We start from the raw sequence: 14,364 nt of genomic DNA on the forward strand, positions 1-14,364 counted from the left end.
CAACCTCAGAGGGAAGGTAGGGGAGGGTGGGGTAAGGGGGAGAGATCAACCAAAGGACTTGTATGCATGCATATAAGCCTAACCAATGGACACAGACACCAGGGGGGTGAGGGCATGAGTGGGGGTGGGGGTGGGGGAGGGAATGGGGGGATAAGGACACATATGTAATACCTTAATCAATAAAGAAATTTTTTTAAAAAAGACTTAACCGATTCAGCCAAACTGAATGACTGTAGCAAGAATCTCAAGGTCTGTAGCCAAGTGTGCATGAGTGAACCTTTCTTCCAGATGTCCTCTGACCTTCAGGCAATTTCGATCAAAATGCTAGTAAAACAACTCAAGAGTAAGAACACTATTGTTTTACAGATTAATCCTAGATTTCAGAAGAAACTCTGTCGTTAAGAAAAATTAACCTTCTCAACAGACCATGGATTGCTACACTCTTCCGTTAGAAAGGAGTGTCTTCGGAGTTTTCATCTGTTAAAGATGATGTCCTCTTTGGAACTAGACCCACTAGATCAGCGGTTCTCAACCTGTGGGTCGAGACCCTTTGGGGGTCGAACGACCCTTTCACAGGGGTCACCTAAGACCATCAGAAAACACATATATAATTACATATTGTTTTGTGATTAATCACTATGCTTTAATTATGTTCAATTTGTAATAATGAAAATACATCCTGCATATCAGATATTTACATTATGATTCATAACAGTAGCAAAATTACAGTTATGAAGTAGCAACAAAAACAATTTTATGGTTGGGGGTCACCACAACATGAGGAACTGTATTAAAGGGTCGTGGCATTAGGAAGGTTGAGAACCACTGCACTAGATCAACAGTTGTGAGTGGTTAGGAAAATGAGTAATTTGCTTCCAGGGGAAAATTGCTTCTTATCCTGTTATAAGATGAGCTTGAGCTTTGTTCCCCATGATCCACATTCCCATGACAACAGCAACAGTGACCTTGCCTTAAGGTCCAAGAGCAAATGAAGCAATAGAACAGAGTGAACTCAGGTTTCTGTTGTTGATTTTCTCAGGTGTGTTTTAATGTTTCGGTCTCAAATTTCTCTCTTACAAGACAAATGATTACAATCTTGACAAAGGATATCTCTAGCTAGTATTCCTTGTATCAGATCCACCCACACAAAAAGACAGATTTTTCCTTTTGGGACAGGCAGCCAAAAGAGTGAAAAAAATCAGTTTGTAGTGACTTTGGCACCAGATATAGTCCAGGAAATTACTCCAAACCTCAGTATTGTAATGGACTCTAAATTTTCAGCAACTGAAAACCACACTGCACTGGCCAATTGGTAATAAATTTAAAATACCAGAAGATGATTTCAGAGAAAGAAATTGCAGCCATGGAACAACATATTTCTAAGATCAATGGGACATATCTGTCTTACCGGAACAGGATACACTTCTGGAAAATAAAATAATGATCGTAGAAGGCGGAACAGAGACTCTTTTTAATATCTTTCTCCTACTTCATCTTTGAGGAATGGGATGAGTGTTACATGTTGTAGGTCTCTTGGAGGTTTTAAGAAGGAAGCTAAAAAATAGCATTTGTAATTCAAATCTTCCTGACTCTGAAATCTTTTGAATTTATGAAAAATGCATTGCATTTATATCTTCTTAATGTATTACACATATAAATCAGGTATTTGAGAAATTCCCATTGCAGTAGTTAATACTTCTTTATATTATGCACACATAATAGATAAGCATTAACACATGAAAATAAAATACTTCCTGGTTACCTAGTATAAGTAAAATTAAGATTGATAGACCCTGTAACAGGTCAATAATCCAAGGTTTTGGCAGTTGGGAGAGCAAGGAGATTCCAACATCACAAATCATTTTGGGAAAATACCATACTTTTTCTTTAAGTTTTCAATTACACAAACATAAGTGTTCTTTTTTAAAAATACACATATTTTTTATTGATTTCAGAGAGGAAGGAAGAGGGAGAGAGAGATAGAAGCATCAATGATGAGAGAGAATCATTGATCGGCTGCCTCCTGCATGCCCCACACTGGGGATTGAGCCTGCAGCCTAGGCCTGTGCTGGGACTGGGAATCGAACCTTGACCTCCCGATTCATAGGTCAACACTCAACTATTGAGCCACACTGGCTGGGCAAGAGTGTTCTTAATTGTCTCATATTTTCCATAAAAAGAACTTTTAAAGAAAGGTGGCATTTGAAAAATATAAAGTGATATCTATGTTTTTACAGATTGAAATCAACATGTAATATTTTCCCAGAAGTTTACAAATAATTGACTATGTAGATTACAAAATATAAACTAATTCCACACAGTAACAAATAAAGCAGGTGAGCTCTCACATACTAGCCATTTTCCTTAACACTTCCTGCCACTTATTCACTCATGCTGCAAATGTTTATTCAATATTTATTTATCAGAGTGGCCACTATGCCTGGCAGTATGGACTCAAAGCAAAAACAGGGCACGCCTCTGTCTCAAAGAAGCTCACAGTTTTGTGGATGACAGAGACTAGAGGCAAAATGCACCTTGTTCATCTTGAACTGATGAGATTAAAGCCTTGGGGGTTCAAGTTTGCCTCTGGAGAATACAAAGTCAAATCCTGGATCAGAGACCACCTTGAGAAATTCATTAATAAGTAAAATGCTCTTGATACTTGATTTTGAAATTTGAAGGAAAACAGAATGAGCTCCATACAACCTGAGCAAATTCTCTGAGCAAAGAGCAACCACTGCCAGGACTGATCTATCTAATCCCAGGATTACAGGAGTTCCCAAGAGGAAGGGCAGGTTTGTTTTAAGTGGGATTTTGCTACATGAGAATTGCCTGAAGCCCTCTGGGCTCCCTTGCAGAGCTCTTTTCTCCACACAGAGGCATTTGCTATGCTTTTGCTCAAACAGGTTTATTACCTATTTGAACCCTCCAGGTGGTGATATCAGTTGCAAAGAATATAGAATTTCAACCACAGATTTTTTTAAATGCAATTTTTGTTTTCTCAACCTGTTGTGCACTGCGTGTAGTTACACATTTGGGGAAAAACTGCCTCTGAATGAAGTGTTGTAGGGCCTTTGCAGAGCGCTTATCTGATACAATTCAAAAAATGAAAACTCTGCTCAGCCCTATAAGATAAGGGCAATCTAACCTGCCTGTGGTGGCACGTATCTTATTTAGAGGATGGACAATGGTTGCATAGTAGGGAATTATGAAAAAAATGTGGATTTCTGCTAAAAGGCTCTTACCACTCAAATGTCATTTGCCAAAGCAATTTTGGTGCATGAGGAATTGTATTATGGTGTGTAAACAAGGTACATAACATTCAAAAATGTAAAAGGAAAGCATGATATTTCTTTGAAGAAAGTATGAGACTAAAAAAAACACATGAAAAAGGTTAAACATGGCGAGATCCTTCCTGCCCTGGGAGAAAAAACTGAAATTACCAGTTAAGAGCTAAAAAGCTATCAAATTCATTTGTTCTAGAAAACGCTGTCTGATTCATTGTAGGTAGTTAAGATCATTTATAATTTAGGGATCAATCATCTTCTGATGACTTCACTCTGTTACTGAATGCTGGCTGTTTTCTTCGGCTGCTTCACTTTCTGCTCCTTCCTTTTGTCTCTTTTAGGTTAAGTCCCAGGGCAGGGTTGATATTCAGCTGGCACACATATACCATCATACAGGATGCTAAACTAATGGCATACTTCACACCAGTTCCTAAATGGCTGCTGCCCTGCACTGCCCACGTGCCACCCCGCTATCATGCCAAGGAAGGACCTATACCTTCCTTTCACAGCCCCCATCCTCCCTCGGGCCCTGTAACTAAAGGGGCAGGGCCTGGCAGATTTGAGCATTAGAAGTGCTAGTACAGGACCCTTTTCTAGGGTTCTGCCTGGCTTCTGTTCTGATGAGTTGGTATCTATGTTTTCCAAGTTATAACATACAGGGTGGGGAAGGGTAGGCTTACAGTTGTTTGTATAAAAAGATTGGCTACGTACCAATCAAGATGAATACCTGTCTCTCATGTGTACAACAAATGGAATTACCACTGTTAAGAGAGTATTACAAGTGGCAGCAAATATCAGATTTCAAATATACTCACTAGTGAAACTGCTCATGACTGGTGAGGAAGACGATGCTCAGAAAGTTCATAAGCTGTGTGTGTGCTTTGATCAACTTGTTTTCATGACATAGCAGTGGTGTTATATACAGTGGGGCCTTGACTTAAGAGTGTCCCGACTAACGAGTTTTTTGAGATATGAGCCGTCTCTCGGCCGATTTTTTGCTTTGAGTTGCGAGCTAAAATTCGGGTTACGAGCCAGCTTCAGATACCCCACCGCTAGTTGACGCAGCGAACGTCACAGTGAACGCCACAACATCAGCCCAGCATTATGTGTCTCACTCGTTCACTTTAAGATTTGACATACGAGTAATTTGAGTTATGAGCTCCATCACGGAACGAATTAAACTCGTAAGTCAAGGCCCCACTGTATATGGGCGGCTCAACTAACTGCCAAATGTTTGGCCCTCCTTCTACTGGTAAAACCAACTTAGCTTCAGCCATTGCTTGTAAATCTATGTGTTATGTTTGTATTAATTGGACCAATGAAAACTCTCCATTCAATGATGTATTGATAAAAAATTAATTTAGTGGAAGAAAGGAAAAACTCATGACAAATAATTCCATGATTGAAACTGCAGAAGAAGTTCTAGAAGAAACTACTTGCTGAATCAATAAAAAGGGAGGAGAGGGTAGGGAGATAACAGCTATCCAGTAGTTACTGGTAACACCAACATGATGAATGCGTGCAATGGCAATCTGGCCACTTTATTCATCAGCAAGCTTTAAGAGACTGACTGATTAAACGTAAGTTTGATACCTGCTTACCTGGTAACTGGGGAGTAGTCACTGGTGTTTCTGCTATAGTAGCAATCTTCAGAGAGGGCAACGCCTCTGCAATGATGAGTGGATCCCTGTCATCGATCACGCCATAGAGAGGCGTAGTCCAAACTTTTCTATTGATGACATAGCTTTAAAAGTTGGTGAATCAATATTAGACAACACACTGATGGGATCAGACCATTTTCTCTCCTGTGTAGATTTGCCTCCCCTCACGGAACAAGCCTGAGAGTTACACTTTTCTACTTCTTCTGACTTGATGCCCCGGAGCTCAGGTGAATGGCCGAAGAACCCTCCCAAGACTGGCAACAGCAAAATGGGAATTAAAGGAGTTTCTTAATCTCCATCAGCAAGGTTTGTTTTCTTGGAAGGGATTTAAATATATACTGCAGCTTCTGCTCCTCAGGTACAGGCTTCACTAAGTATTGTTTGGAATCATTTTAAATAGTTTGAAGAAGAATCCAGTCAGTGGCTTACTGTGCGGAATGATTTGCATTCTGTGCTTGAGAGTGAAGAGCACTTCCAATTTCGAATCTGCATCAGGAGCTTACTGAGAGGAAGGGTATACCGAGACTCTATTCTGCATGCCATCGCTCAGTGGTTGCACACCACGCTGCCTCAGGTGAGTCTCACTCTGGTCAAACCAACCTGAATTGACTGCGGTGGATGTAAAGCCGTGAGGGGTCTGTTAATACAGGTACTTGGTTCAAAAAGAGAAATGGAAAAGAACGAGCATGATTTGCCTGCTATTATGGGCAAAAGCACATTTACCTTTAAAGACTGAAAGACCAGAAACTGTTTCAATGTCTGTTGCTAAAGCCAAACCAGATCCTAACTAAAATATGGCTCCTCGCGGACATGCGGATTCCAATCCTATAACTGTTAGTGTATGGGTTCAGGTGCACCCAAAAGGGCCTGGTCCCATGAACAAGAAGGTAAGCGTGGGCAAGCTTGGTGGTGGTGGAGGCAGTCTGGGTATCACTGTATAATATAATATTTCAGGTAACTATCTCATTTCAAAGTTACTGGACTTAATGAGGGTGAAATGATAGTTGCCATGTGATAAAATTTAAGAACTATCATGAAAGGCTTCCCATTCTCTCTTTCTATCTTAACCATTCTGAAATCTCATGTTTGCAATCCATTCCTTTTAAAAATATATCACTGTCGTCTTAAGTCTTTTGTGAAATGTATTTCATCTGTTCATTTTAATACAGCAGGTCCTCAAACAATGTCATTTCACTCAAATTGTTGCATTTGTAACATTGATGAGATACCATTGTTTATATCAATTTAGCCTATACCATTTAGCCTAAAATTGGTTTCATTATATGTCGTTTTGCTTAAAGTCACAGAATCTATCAATGACATCAAGTGAGGACTTACTGTATAATATCAAAGCATCAGCATTGTAGCATGGCTCGATTCATCATTCATTTTTGTCAACAAGTAATTATTGTGCACCTATTATAGGCCAGGAAGTATGCCAGGTGCTGCAATATATATATATATATATATATATATATAGAGAGAGAGAGAGAGAGATATGAAGAAGATATAGACTTCATCTCCAAGGAGAAAAACAAAAACAGTGAAAATGAGACATGTATATAGATATCTATAATGAAAAATTGAAATCAATAAATACTATGAGAAGATTATAAGTGTGATACTAAAACTTCAGTGAGGAGTTCAGTTGGTAGAATGATTCAATCTTTCATTTAGTCATTTTTTAAAGGAACATTTATAAAGTACTTGTTATGCTGGGTTCTGAGGAGATAACAGATAAAAGGGATGATCTCTGCTCTTGAGGGGTTTTTTAGAGGGAGTCAGTGAACAAATAAATCAAAACAATAAAGTAAATAACTTACAAATGTAAGAATAAAGCTGTGCAGAGTGAGCTTGAGAACACAAAGCAAGGTCATCTCGGCTAGTCCAAGATTAGTTGAAGGTAGACCTTGTGATGGGGGGAAACTTTATGGAGGAAGAAACTATAAGGCTAAGGAATGAAGGAGAAGAGGAAATAAAGTCATTGCAGGAAGCCCTGGCGAGTGTGGATCAATTGGTTGGGCATCATCCCCTGCACGGAAAGCTTGCCTGTTCCAATCTGGTGGGGCACAGGCCTGAGTTCTGGCTTGACCCCCGGTAGGGGGCGTGCAGGAGGACAACCCTTCGATGTATGGCACTCACATCAATGTTTCTCTCTTCCTCTCCTTTCTTATCTCTATGAATCAATTTTTTAAAAAGTCATTGCAGGAAGTGATGAGAGTTGGTTCAAATGAATAGAGATGTGAGAGAGCATGGGGGATTCAGGAACTGAAAGAGTTCTACATGCCCAGAGTTAAAAATACAAGTGGAGTTAATACAGAACATAACACAACATAGGTGATTGGGCTTAAGATCATGAAAGGCCTTGGACTTTTTCTTGAAAGTAAGAGCCAGAGAAGAGTTTTATGACAAGGAAGAAATCCAGTCCTGAGGACATTGGTGTAGTTGCAAATTGGGAAAAGAGAGAGAAAGGGGTTAGGGAGAGAGTGAGAGAAAGCAAGGGATTGAGAAAAAGAAAGGCTGAAAATAAGAGACATTAAGGAGAGCATGCTATGTTGGGGGTCACCATTCAAAGAAGCAGTAGAGAGCAATTCGAACCTGAAATTTCATTCATTTATTCATTCATTAAATCAAAAGAAAATGTAATAAGTTACTAGAAAGTGCTAAACACTGTTGTAAGTGTTAGGGGTATACTCTTTGCTTCCCTGGACCTCACAGCCTGGTAAGGGTGCAGACATAAACCACATAACCAAACAGAATGGATACTTACAAAATAAAATAAGTGTTATTAAGGAAAGGAGCATGTAGCACAAACCACATAACAGAGAGGTACCATTAAGTTCTTTGGAAGCAAGCAACCAACATTTATTTGGGCTAACATAAGCAAACATGAGAAGTATTGGGAAGATGTAAGGCAAGTTAGTGTGGAGATGGAATGACTGATAAACCAGGGGCTGGTGAGACAGGAAGCAGAGCCACTGCAGGATCCAGGCAGCCAGGATAAACACACAAGGTCTTCAGATGAATTGGCTCAATTTTCCTTCTCCGCAATGTTGCTTAAGGTCCCTATTTCTGTGAGGGGGAGTCTGGTGACCTCGTGCAGGTCACAGTTCCATTACTTATTTAAGTAAAAGGAGATCACCTTGATTAATTGTCCTATCAGCCCTGCATGCATAGGGAGAAGGAAGTTCTCAAGAAAACCAAGTTCTATTTCCCCAAAGCAGAATGGTTGTCGTGCTGGTTAAAACAATAGATTTCTACGAAAGAGAAGAACTAGACTCAACCTCAGGGGAGGTTTCCTGGAGGAGAATTACTATTGAACTGAACTATGAAGAATGAGGAGGAATTAACAAGAGAGAGAATGGGTGTGCATATCATATGGGGGTGGCTTCTTAGGCACAGAGAACGCACAGCGTGTGCTCACATGAAATGCTAATTAAAGACAAAATTAACTCCTTAAAAATGTGCCTTGTAGGTGCCCATTCCATGTCATGCATGGATTATTCATTAACAATCATCTTCATTATCAGCAGCATCACCACTACCTCTAAGTATGGCCAAAGCACACAGTCTGCGTAAGTCAACAAAATTACCTGCACATCCTCCCGTTTAAGACACTTGCTTATGGCTTTTAAGAAAATGTTGGTGAGCCGTAACTGGTTTGGCTCAGTGGATAGAGCATCAGCCTGCAGACTGAAGGGTCCCAGGTTTGATTCCGGTCAAGGGCATGTACTTTGGTTGTGGGCACATCCCCAGTGGGGGGTGTGCAGGAGGCGGCTGATCGATGTTTCTCTCTCATCGATGTTTCTAACTCTCTATCCCTCTTTCTTCCTCTCTGTAAAAAAATCAATAAAATATATATTTTTTTAAAAAAGAAAATGTTGGTGAGAACCACTGCTCTGTAGACTAATATCCCCAAGGTGTCTGGCATCCTTGTCATCTTGTTGTAGAGGATTTCTTAGGAAGGGGATTATTGTAAACTGGGATGCTAGAAATTCCTCCTCTTTACCTGTTATTGTAGTGAGGAAGTAGATTTCACTATGCTCTACAGCATGTTCATAGAGTGTGCCTGTCTTTCTTTTTTCTTTTGAACTGTGTAGATACTTACCTCTTGCTAGGCAGGTTACATCATTCTGGAGACTGAAGCAGCTTCTCTCTGGCCCTTACTGTGCAACGTTGACCAAAGCAATTTACCTGTCTCTGCTTAGGCTCCTTCGTTTATGCAAATGGTGACAGAGCACACGCTGCAGAAACCCTGCAAAAATGAATAATCCCCTTATTTTATGGACAAGGAAATGAAGGTCTAGCGAAGCAATATGTCCTGTCCAATATCACACAGCTTTTCGTGTGAGAAGGCTGAACTTAGAACACAGGCCTGTCTTTTATTCGCCATGCTTATTCTGGGAGAACCTGGATGTGTAATATAAAGAAAACATCGTATGCAAAATAGAAAGCAGGGTTTTGAGTCCCCAGTGTAACACTTATTAGCTCTGTGACCTTGGACATTCACTTAACCTTGCTACACCTCACTTTTCTCATTTTTTAAAGGAGGATAATAATGCCTGCCCGACCTCATTCAGGGTCATTTTAAGGATCAAAAGAAGAGAACATACATATGGCTACTTTGCACACCATAAAGAGAAATGCAAAGATGTGACATTGCTGTTATAAACTATATTTTGAAAAATTAGAAAATTAAAGCCCTGAGATGCTGAATAACTTACCCAAGTTCACTGGGTCATTTTCTGTCTAAGGACATCTCTGAACTTCAAGCTCATTTACCTTTCCTCTAAACTCTGCACATTCTCTTTTGTCTGGAAATACAAAGTGTCATATGCTAATTTAAAAATTTTTAGTCTTTAATTAAGCACTACCTAGAGTGTTACAATATGGTAATAAATGTGTATTTCTTTTAATTAACTCTATTCCCAAATCCCTACCTTGTTAAAATTGAGCAAGAAAAAAATCAGTCATAATATATAAACTAGCATATTGGAAAAAAAATTAAGAATGTTTTGAAAGTTCAATTTTGACCTTCAGTTGAAAGGGGTGGGGGACATTTGCCAAAGTCATTATGCAGGTGAAAAGCATAAGAATTTCCTCCTCCTATGGTATTTAGCATTGATAAGGATATCTCTCCTGATGGAAATACTACCAGTGCCCCACAAGGAAAGGAGAATCCAATGTCTAGTCCATTAACCTTTTGCTTCGGGCCAGAGTCGTAGACTCTCAGGGAGGATGCTCTGGTCTCCTACCTTTTCACTATCACCCTTCCCTTACATCAAGCCAACATCATCTTCTTCACCATAACCACCATTGTAATCATCCTCATCCCCTTCCTTATCATTGATAAGATTTATTGAGCATTTACTATGTCCCTGGCATGATACACACATAGTGCATTACATCCATGATCTCATTCAAACCTTACTACAGCCCCAAGCAGTAATTACTATAATTATCTCAGGTTTTTCAGGGCAAGCCATGTGCATCTCATACATTTTGTACACCCACCCCCCAGAGTGCTTGCAAATACAGACTGCTTCTATTTCCTCTTCTGTAAAATAGAGATAATAATAGGTCTCTTCAGGTGTTGCTGAAAGGATTATATAAAACCCCATAAAGCATCTAATACCATGCCTGCCATAATAACTCTTCAATAAGTAATATTTATCACTTAGATGGAAATTAGAACACATGTTTGGGGAGTTTATGAAGGAGAGTAGCCCCCAAAACCTGGGGATGAGAAATGTTAAAAATTTCTTAGCCAATTTAATCTCTCAGTGGTTACCATGGGATATATCAGACTCTCTGAAACATTGCTTCATAGGGTTTCTATCCCTTTCCAGATGCTCTCTTTGAACTCAGGGTAAAATCTACACTCTTCATTCTCCATGGTGCTAATACAATTCTATAAAAACAAATTCAATTATAAAAGAGTTACATATTATAGAATTGTATTCAGTAACACAAGAGTCTTAAGTATTAAGTTAAAGTATGTGTAGTGTGTTCCATATATGTGTGTACATATAGGTATATACATACATATATATTTACTAGAGGCCCGGTGCATGGAAATTCATGCACTGGAGGGGTGTTCCTCAGCCTGGCCTGCCCCCTCTCACAGTCTGAGAGCCCTCAGGGGCGGGAGGTGACCTGGCGATCAGGGGAAGGCGACGCCCCATCACACCTCTGCTGCTGCCACTGCTGGCAGCGCAAGCCTTGGCTGGCCCTGGTAACCTGTGCCTCGGGCCTGCCCTGGGCAGCTGGGAAGCCACCATCCAAGGCTTGCCTGCACATCGGGCGTTGGCTGGGCAGCCGCCATCTGAGGCTTGCCTGTACCTCGGGCGTTGGCTGGGCAGCTGACATCTGAGGCTTGCCTGCGCCTCGGGCTGGCCCTGGGTGGCTGGGGGGCTGAGGGCAGGTCCGGCCGCACCATGCATCTGCCACCCCCTGGAGGGGCTGAAAGAACTGGGGGACTCTGGCGGGGCTGAGGGGACTGGTAACCGCCATCTTGTGGCTATGGGCACTGCCATCTTTGTGACAGCATGATGATTAATTTGCATATTCCCTCTTTATTAGATAGGATGTGTGTGTGGGTGTGTACATAATTATAGACAATAGTCTGGCTAAAATACACAAAATGCTATAAGTAGATTATAGATGACTTATATTCTTTATCTTTTTAACATTTCATGATGCACCTATATTATTCTCTATTTTTAAAAGATACTAGTTTCTCTTTGAAGGAAAGGAGAAAGGGAGGAAGAGAGGAAGACAGGGTAAGTGATAGGCAGCCTGCAGTGGACCCTACTTGCTGAGGTTTGCACACTCACAGCCCCACCTCACACCTCCAGGAATCCTGCCACCATGACAAGGCCACTGCAGAGCTGACTCCAGAGCTTCCTGCCATTTCCTTTAAAACCATGATTTTTATAACTTGCTTCCAAAGTGAGCAGAAATCCTGCTCATTCACATTCAAGTTTGAGAGTATAATTTTGATGTAGCTTAACATTTATTGAGGGTTTACTGTGCTCCAGGCTCTACCACTCTCCGTGTATTCATTCATGTCATCCTCATAATAACCTCAAGAGGTAGGTTCTCTTCATTTAGTAAACAATCTCCCATGCTCAACGGGCACTGTTTAATGCACTTGGGAAACAGTGAACAAAACAAAGATTCCTTGAGGAGCCTTCATTCTAGTGGAAGCCAAATAGTGCTGGCAACTTACAAATACAGAAACTGAGGTACAGTGACGTCAGGCAACTTTCTCAAAGTCACAGACAGTAAGTGTTCGGTCTGTGATTTGAACCCAACATCCCAACCTTAATATTTGTGCTCTTAACTGCTATACTGCAATTGGTTAAAAAAAGAAAGTCCCATTGGAAAGATGATCCAGGAGAACTTGGAATGTACAATTATTGAGATGAATCCTGGCCCTGAGTATAAAATCACATTCTGACCTGTATGCTATGAATAGATTAATCACTTCAAATTTCTTCTTGAAAATCTTTGGCTTTGAGATCAAATGCCATTTGGTTTGAAAAAGAAGAGACAGGGTAATCCCTAAATTCCAAGTATTCCCAACAATATGTATATTACTTATATGCCAGAAATTAGTTAAGGAATGTGATAAGTTTGAAAATGTACTCTGCTTGATTTCATGTTCAAGTGGATTGGAGAGCAGGCTCTCATAAACTAAATCTAATCATGGTTTATGGAAGCAGAAAAAGAAAGACAAGGAAATGTGTCTCCTCTCCTCCTACCTTGAAACTGAACATGGTTACTCCTCTCTACAGCTCAGCTATTCAACAAGAACAGAGTCTGGGCTGGGCTCCAGGGCAGATTCTGGAATGTACCCAAAGAAAGTTCCTATAGTTCTCTGTACACAAGAGAGATGAGGCTCAGTGTTTGAAAAGGTTAGACTGAGCTGGATTGTGCCACAGCACATCCCTTTTGTGCCTTTGCTAATTAGTCTGTGTGCTTACATTTATGCATAATTGGAAGAAAAAAATAACCTGAAATATTGCATGAAAAATTAAGAAAACAAACCTTGACATTATACTTCTAGCTGGGGTCTATTATTTGGATTTACCTTGAGCCTTTGAATCATTTGCATGATTTTAATTTAAATTCTAAGCTAATTTCCATGACTCAATAAGCCATTGAGACTACTGGTGTCCCCACATAAGTGGGTTTTGAATGAGAGCTGACGAGGCTGAACACTATCAGAGGCTCTTGTCAGCCTCGGGCTTGCCCAGATTGTGGGGTTTCAAATATAGTAGCTAGAAGGGACCAACCACATCTCCCCAAGATTTAAACAGTGAGTTTCTCAAAAGTTGGGACCCCCAACTTCTTCATGGCTGTGGCCACTATATGTAGCATGGTTTCTGGCACATCTTAGGCTCTCAGCGAATGTCTGTTAAATGAATGGCTAGGTGCATACTTTTGACTCTTTAAGCATGAATGAAGAGAATTTTCTTTAAAATTTCTATATCTATTAGAAACTTTTCATGCAATTTCCACAACACTCTTGCAAAAAAGTAAAAGAATATTTATTAACTCTGTCAGATTTATCAATAGATAATGTAACTCTTGCTCCAAAAAGTTTGAGTCCAGTGCAAAGTGTAGATGCAGCATATCACCAAAGTGAAGCCTCTGGAAGAAACAGAACATGAGTCACAGGAAAAAGAAGTTAAAAGAAGGCCGTGGTAATATATTTCGTGTGCAGGGTGTTCCTTCAGTAATCTTGAAATAGTTCCCTCCTGAGGTACAAGCATCTTTCAGCCTCTTCTTTAGCCAAGGGTTACAAAAGCTTTCAGAGATGGTTTGTGAGCAGTACGGGGCCGTGGGCAGCTGTTCTTTATGCCGCCTGCCAGCACAGCATCCTGTCTTTCTGATCCTGAGCTTGCTTTTTGTACATCGCTAAGCAGAACATGCAACAGAATAATGGGTTAGTTTTCAGGGGTCTCAATAGTGCCCTTTCTTACTGTTTTCATTAAAATAATGAATGTCAGTCTTCGATCCAATGTGACTGAAGGTTAATTGGTAAGCTCTTTTCTGGGAGGGGTTGTCAGGCCCTGCTGTGTGCTGCTGATAGCTGCAGCCATGGAGCGAGCCCAGCAGAAGCAGCCTGATTAGCCCCGTGATTATTCCATGTACAATATAATCAGGCTGAGATACTACAACAATGAGGTGTCTGTCTTCTTTCAGAACAAAGTACAAAAAGTCACAGCAGAAAAGGAGGGCTGAGGAGAGAGTGGAATGCTTCATATGCGATCAATCGCCAGTGATCCTAGAAGAGTCTGGTGGAATCTTGGTTCTACAGAGGTGGGCAACATGAATTTAAATCAGACACATTAAGAAACAAAGTAAATACAACCACTTTAAACTCTGCTGGGACTAAGCTAGTATAT

The 14,364-nt window shown here is 40.4% G+C and overlaps 1 pseudogene; it reads left to right on the forward strand.

The window, feature by feature from the left end:
• Nucleotides 1-14,364, forward strand: part of LOC102419768 — a 59,206-nt pseudogene that overhangs the window by 31,268 nt on the left and 13,574 nt on the right.

This window comes from Myotis lucifugus, unplaced genomic scaffold (assembly GCF_000147115.1).
Source record: "Myotis lucifugus unplaced genomic scaffold, Myoluc2.0 scaffold_13, whole genome shotgun sequence".
Taxonomy (NCBI): domain Eukaryota; kingdom Metazoa; phylum Chordata; class Mammalia; order Chiroptera; family Vespertilionidae; genus Myotis; species Myotis lucifugus.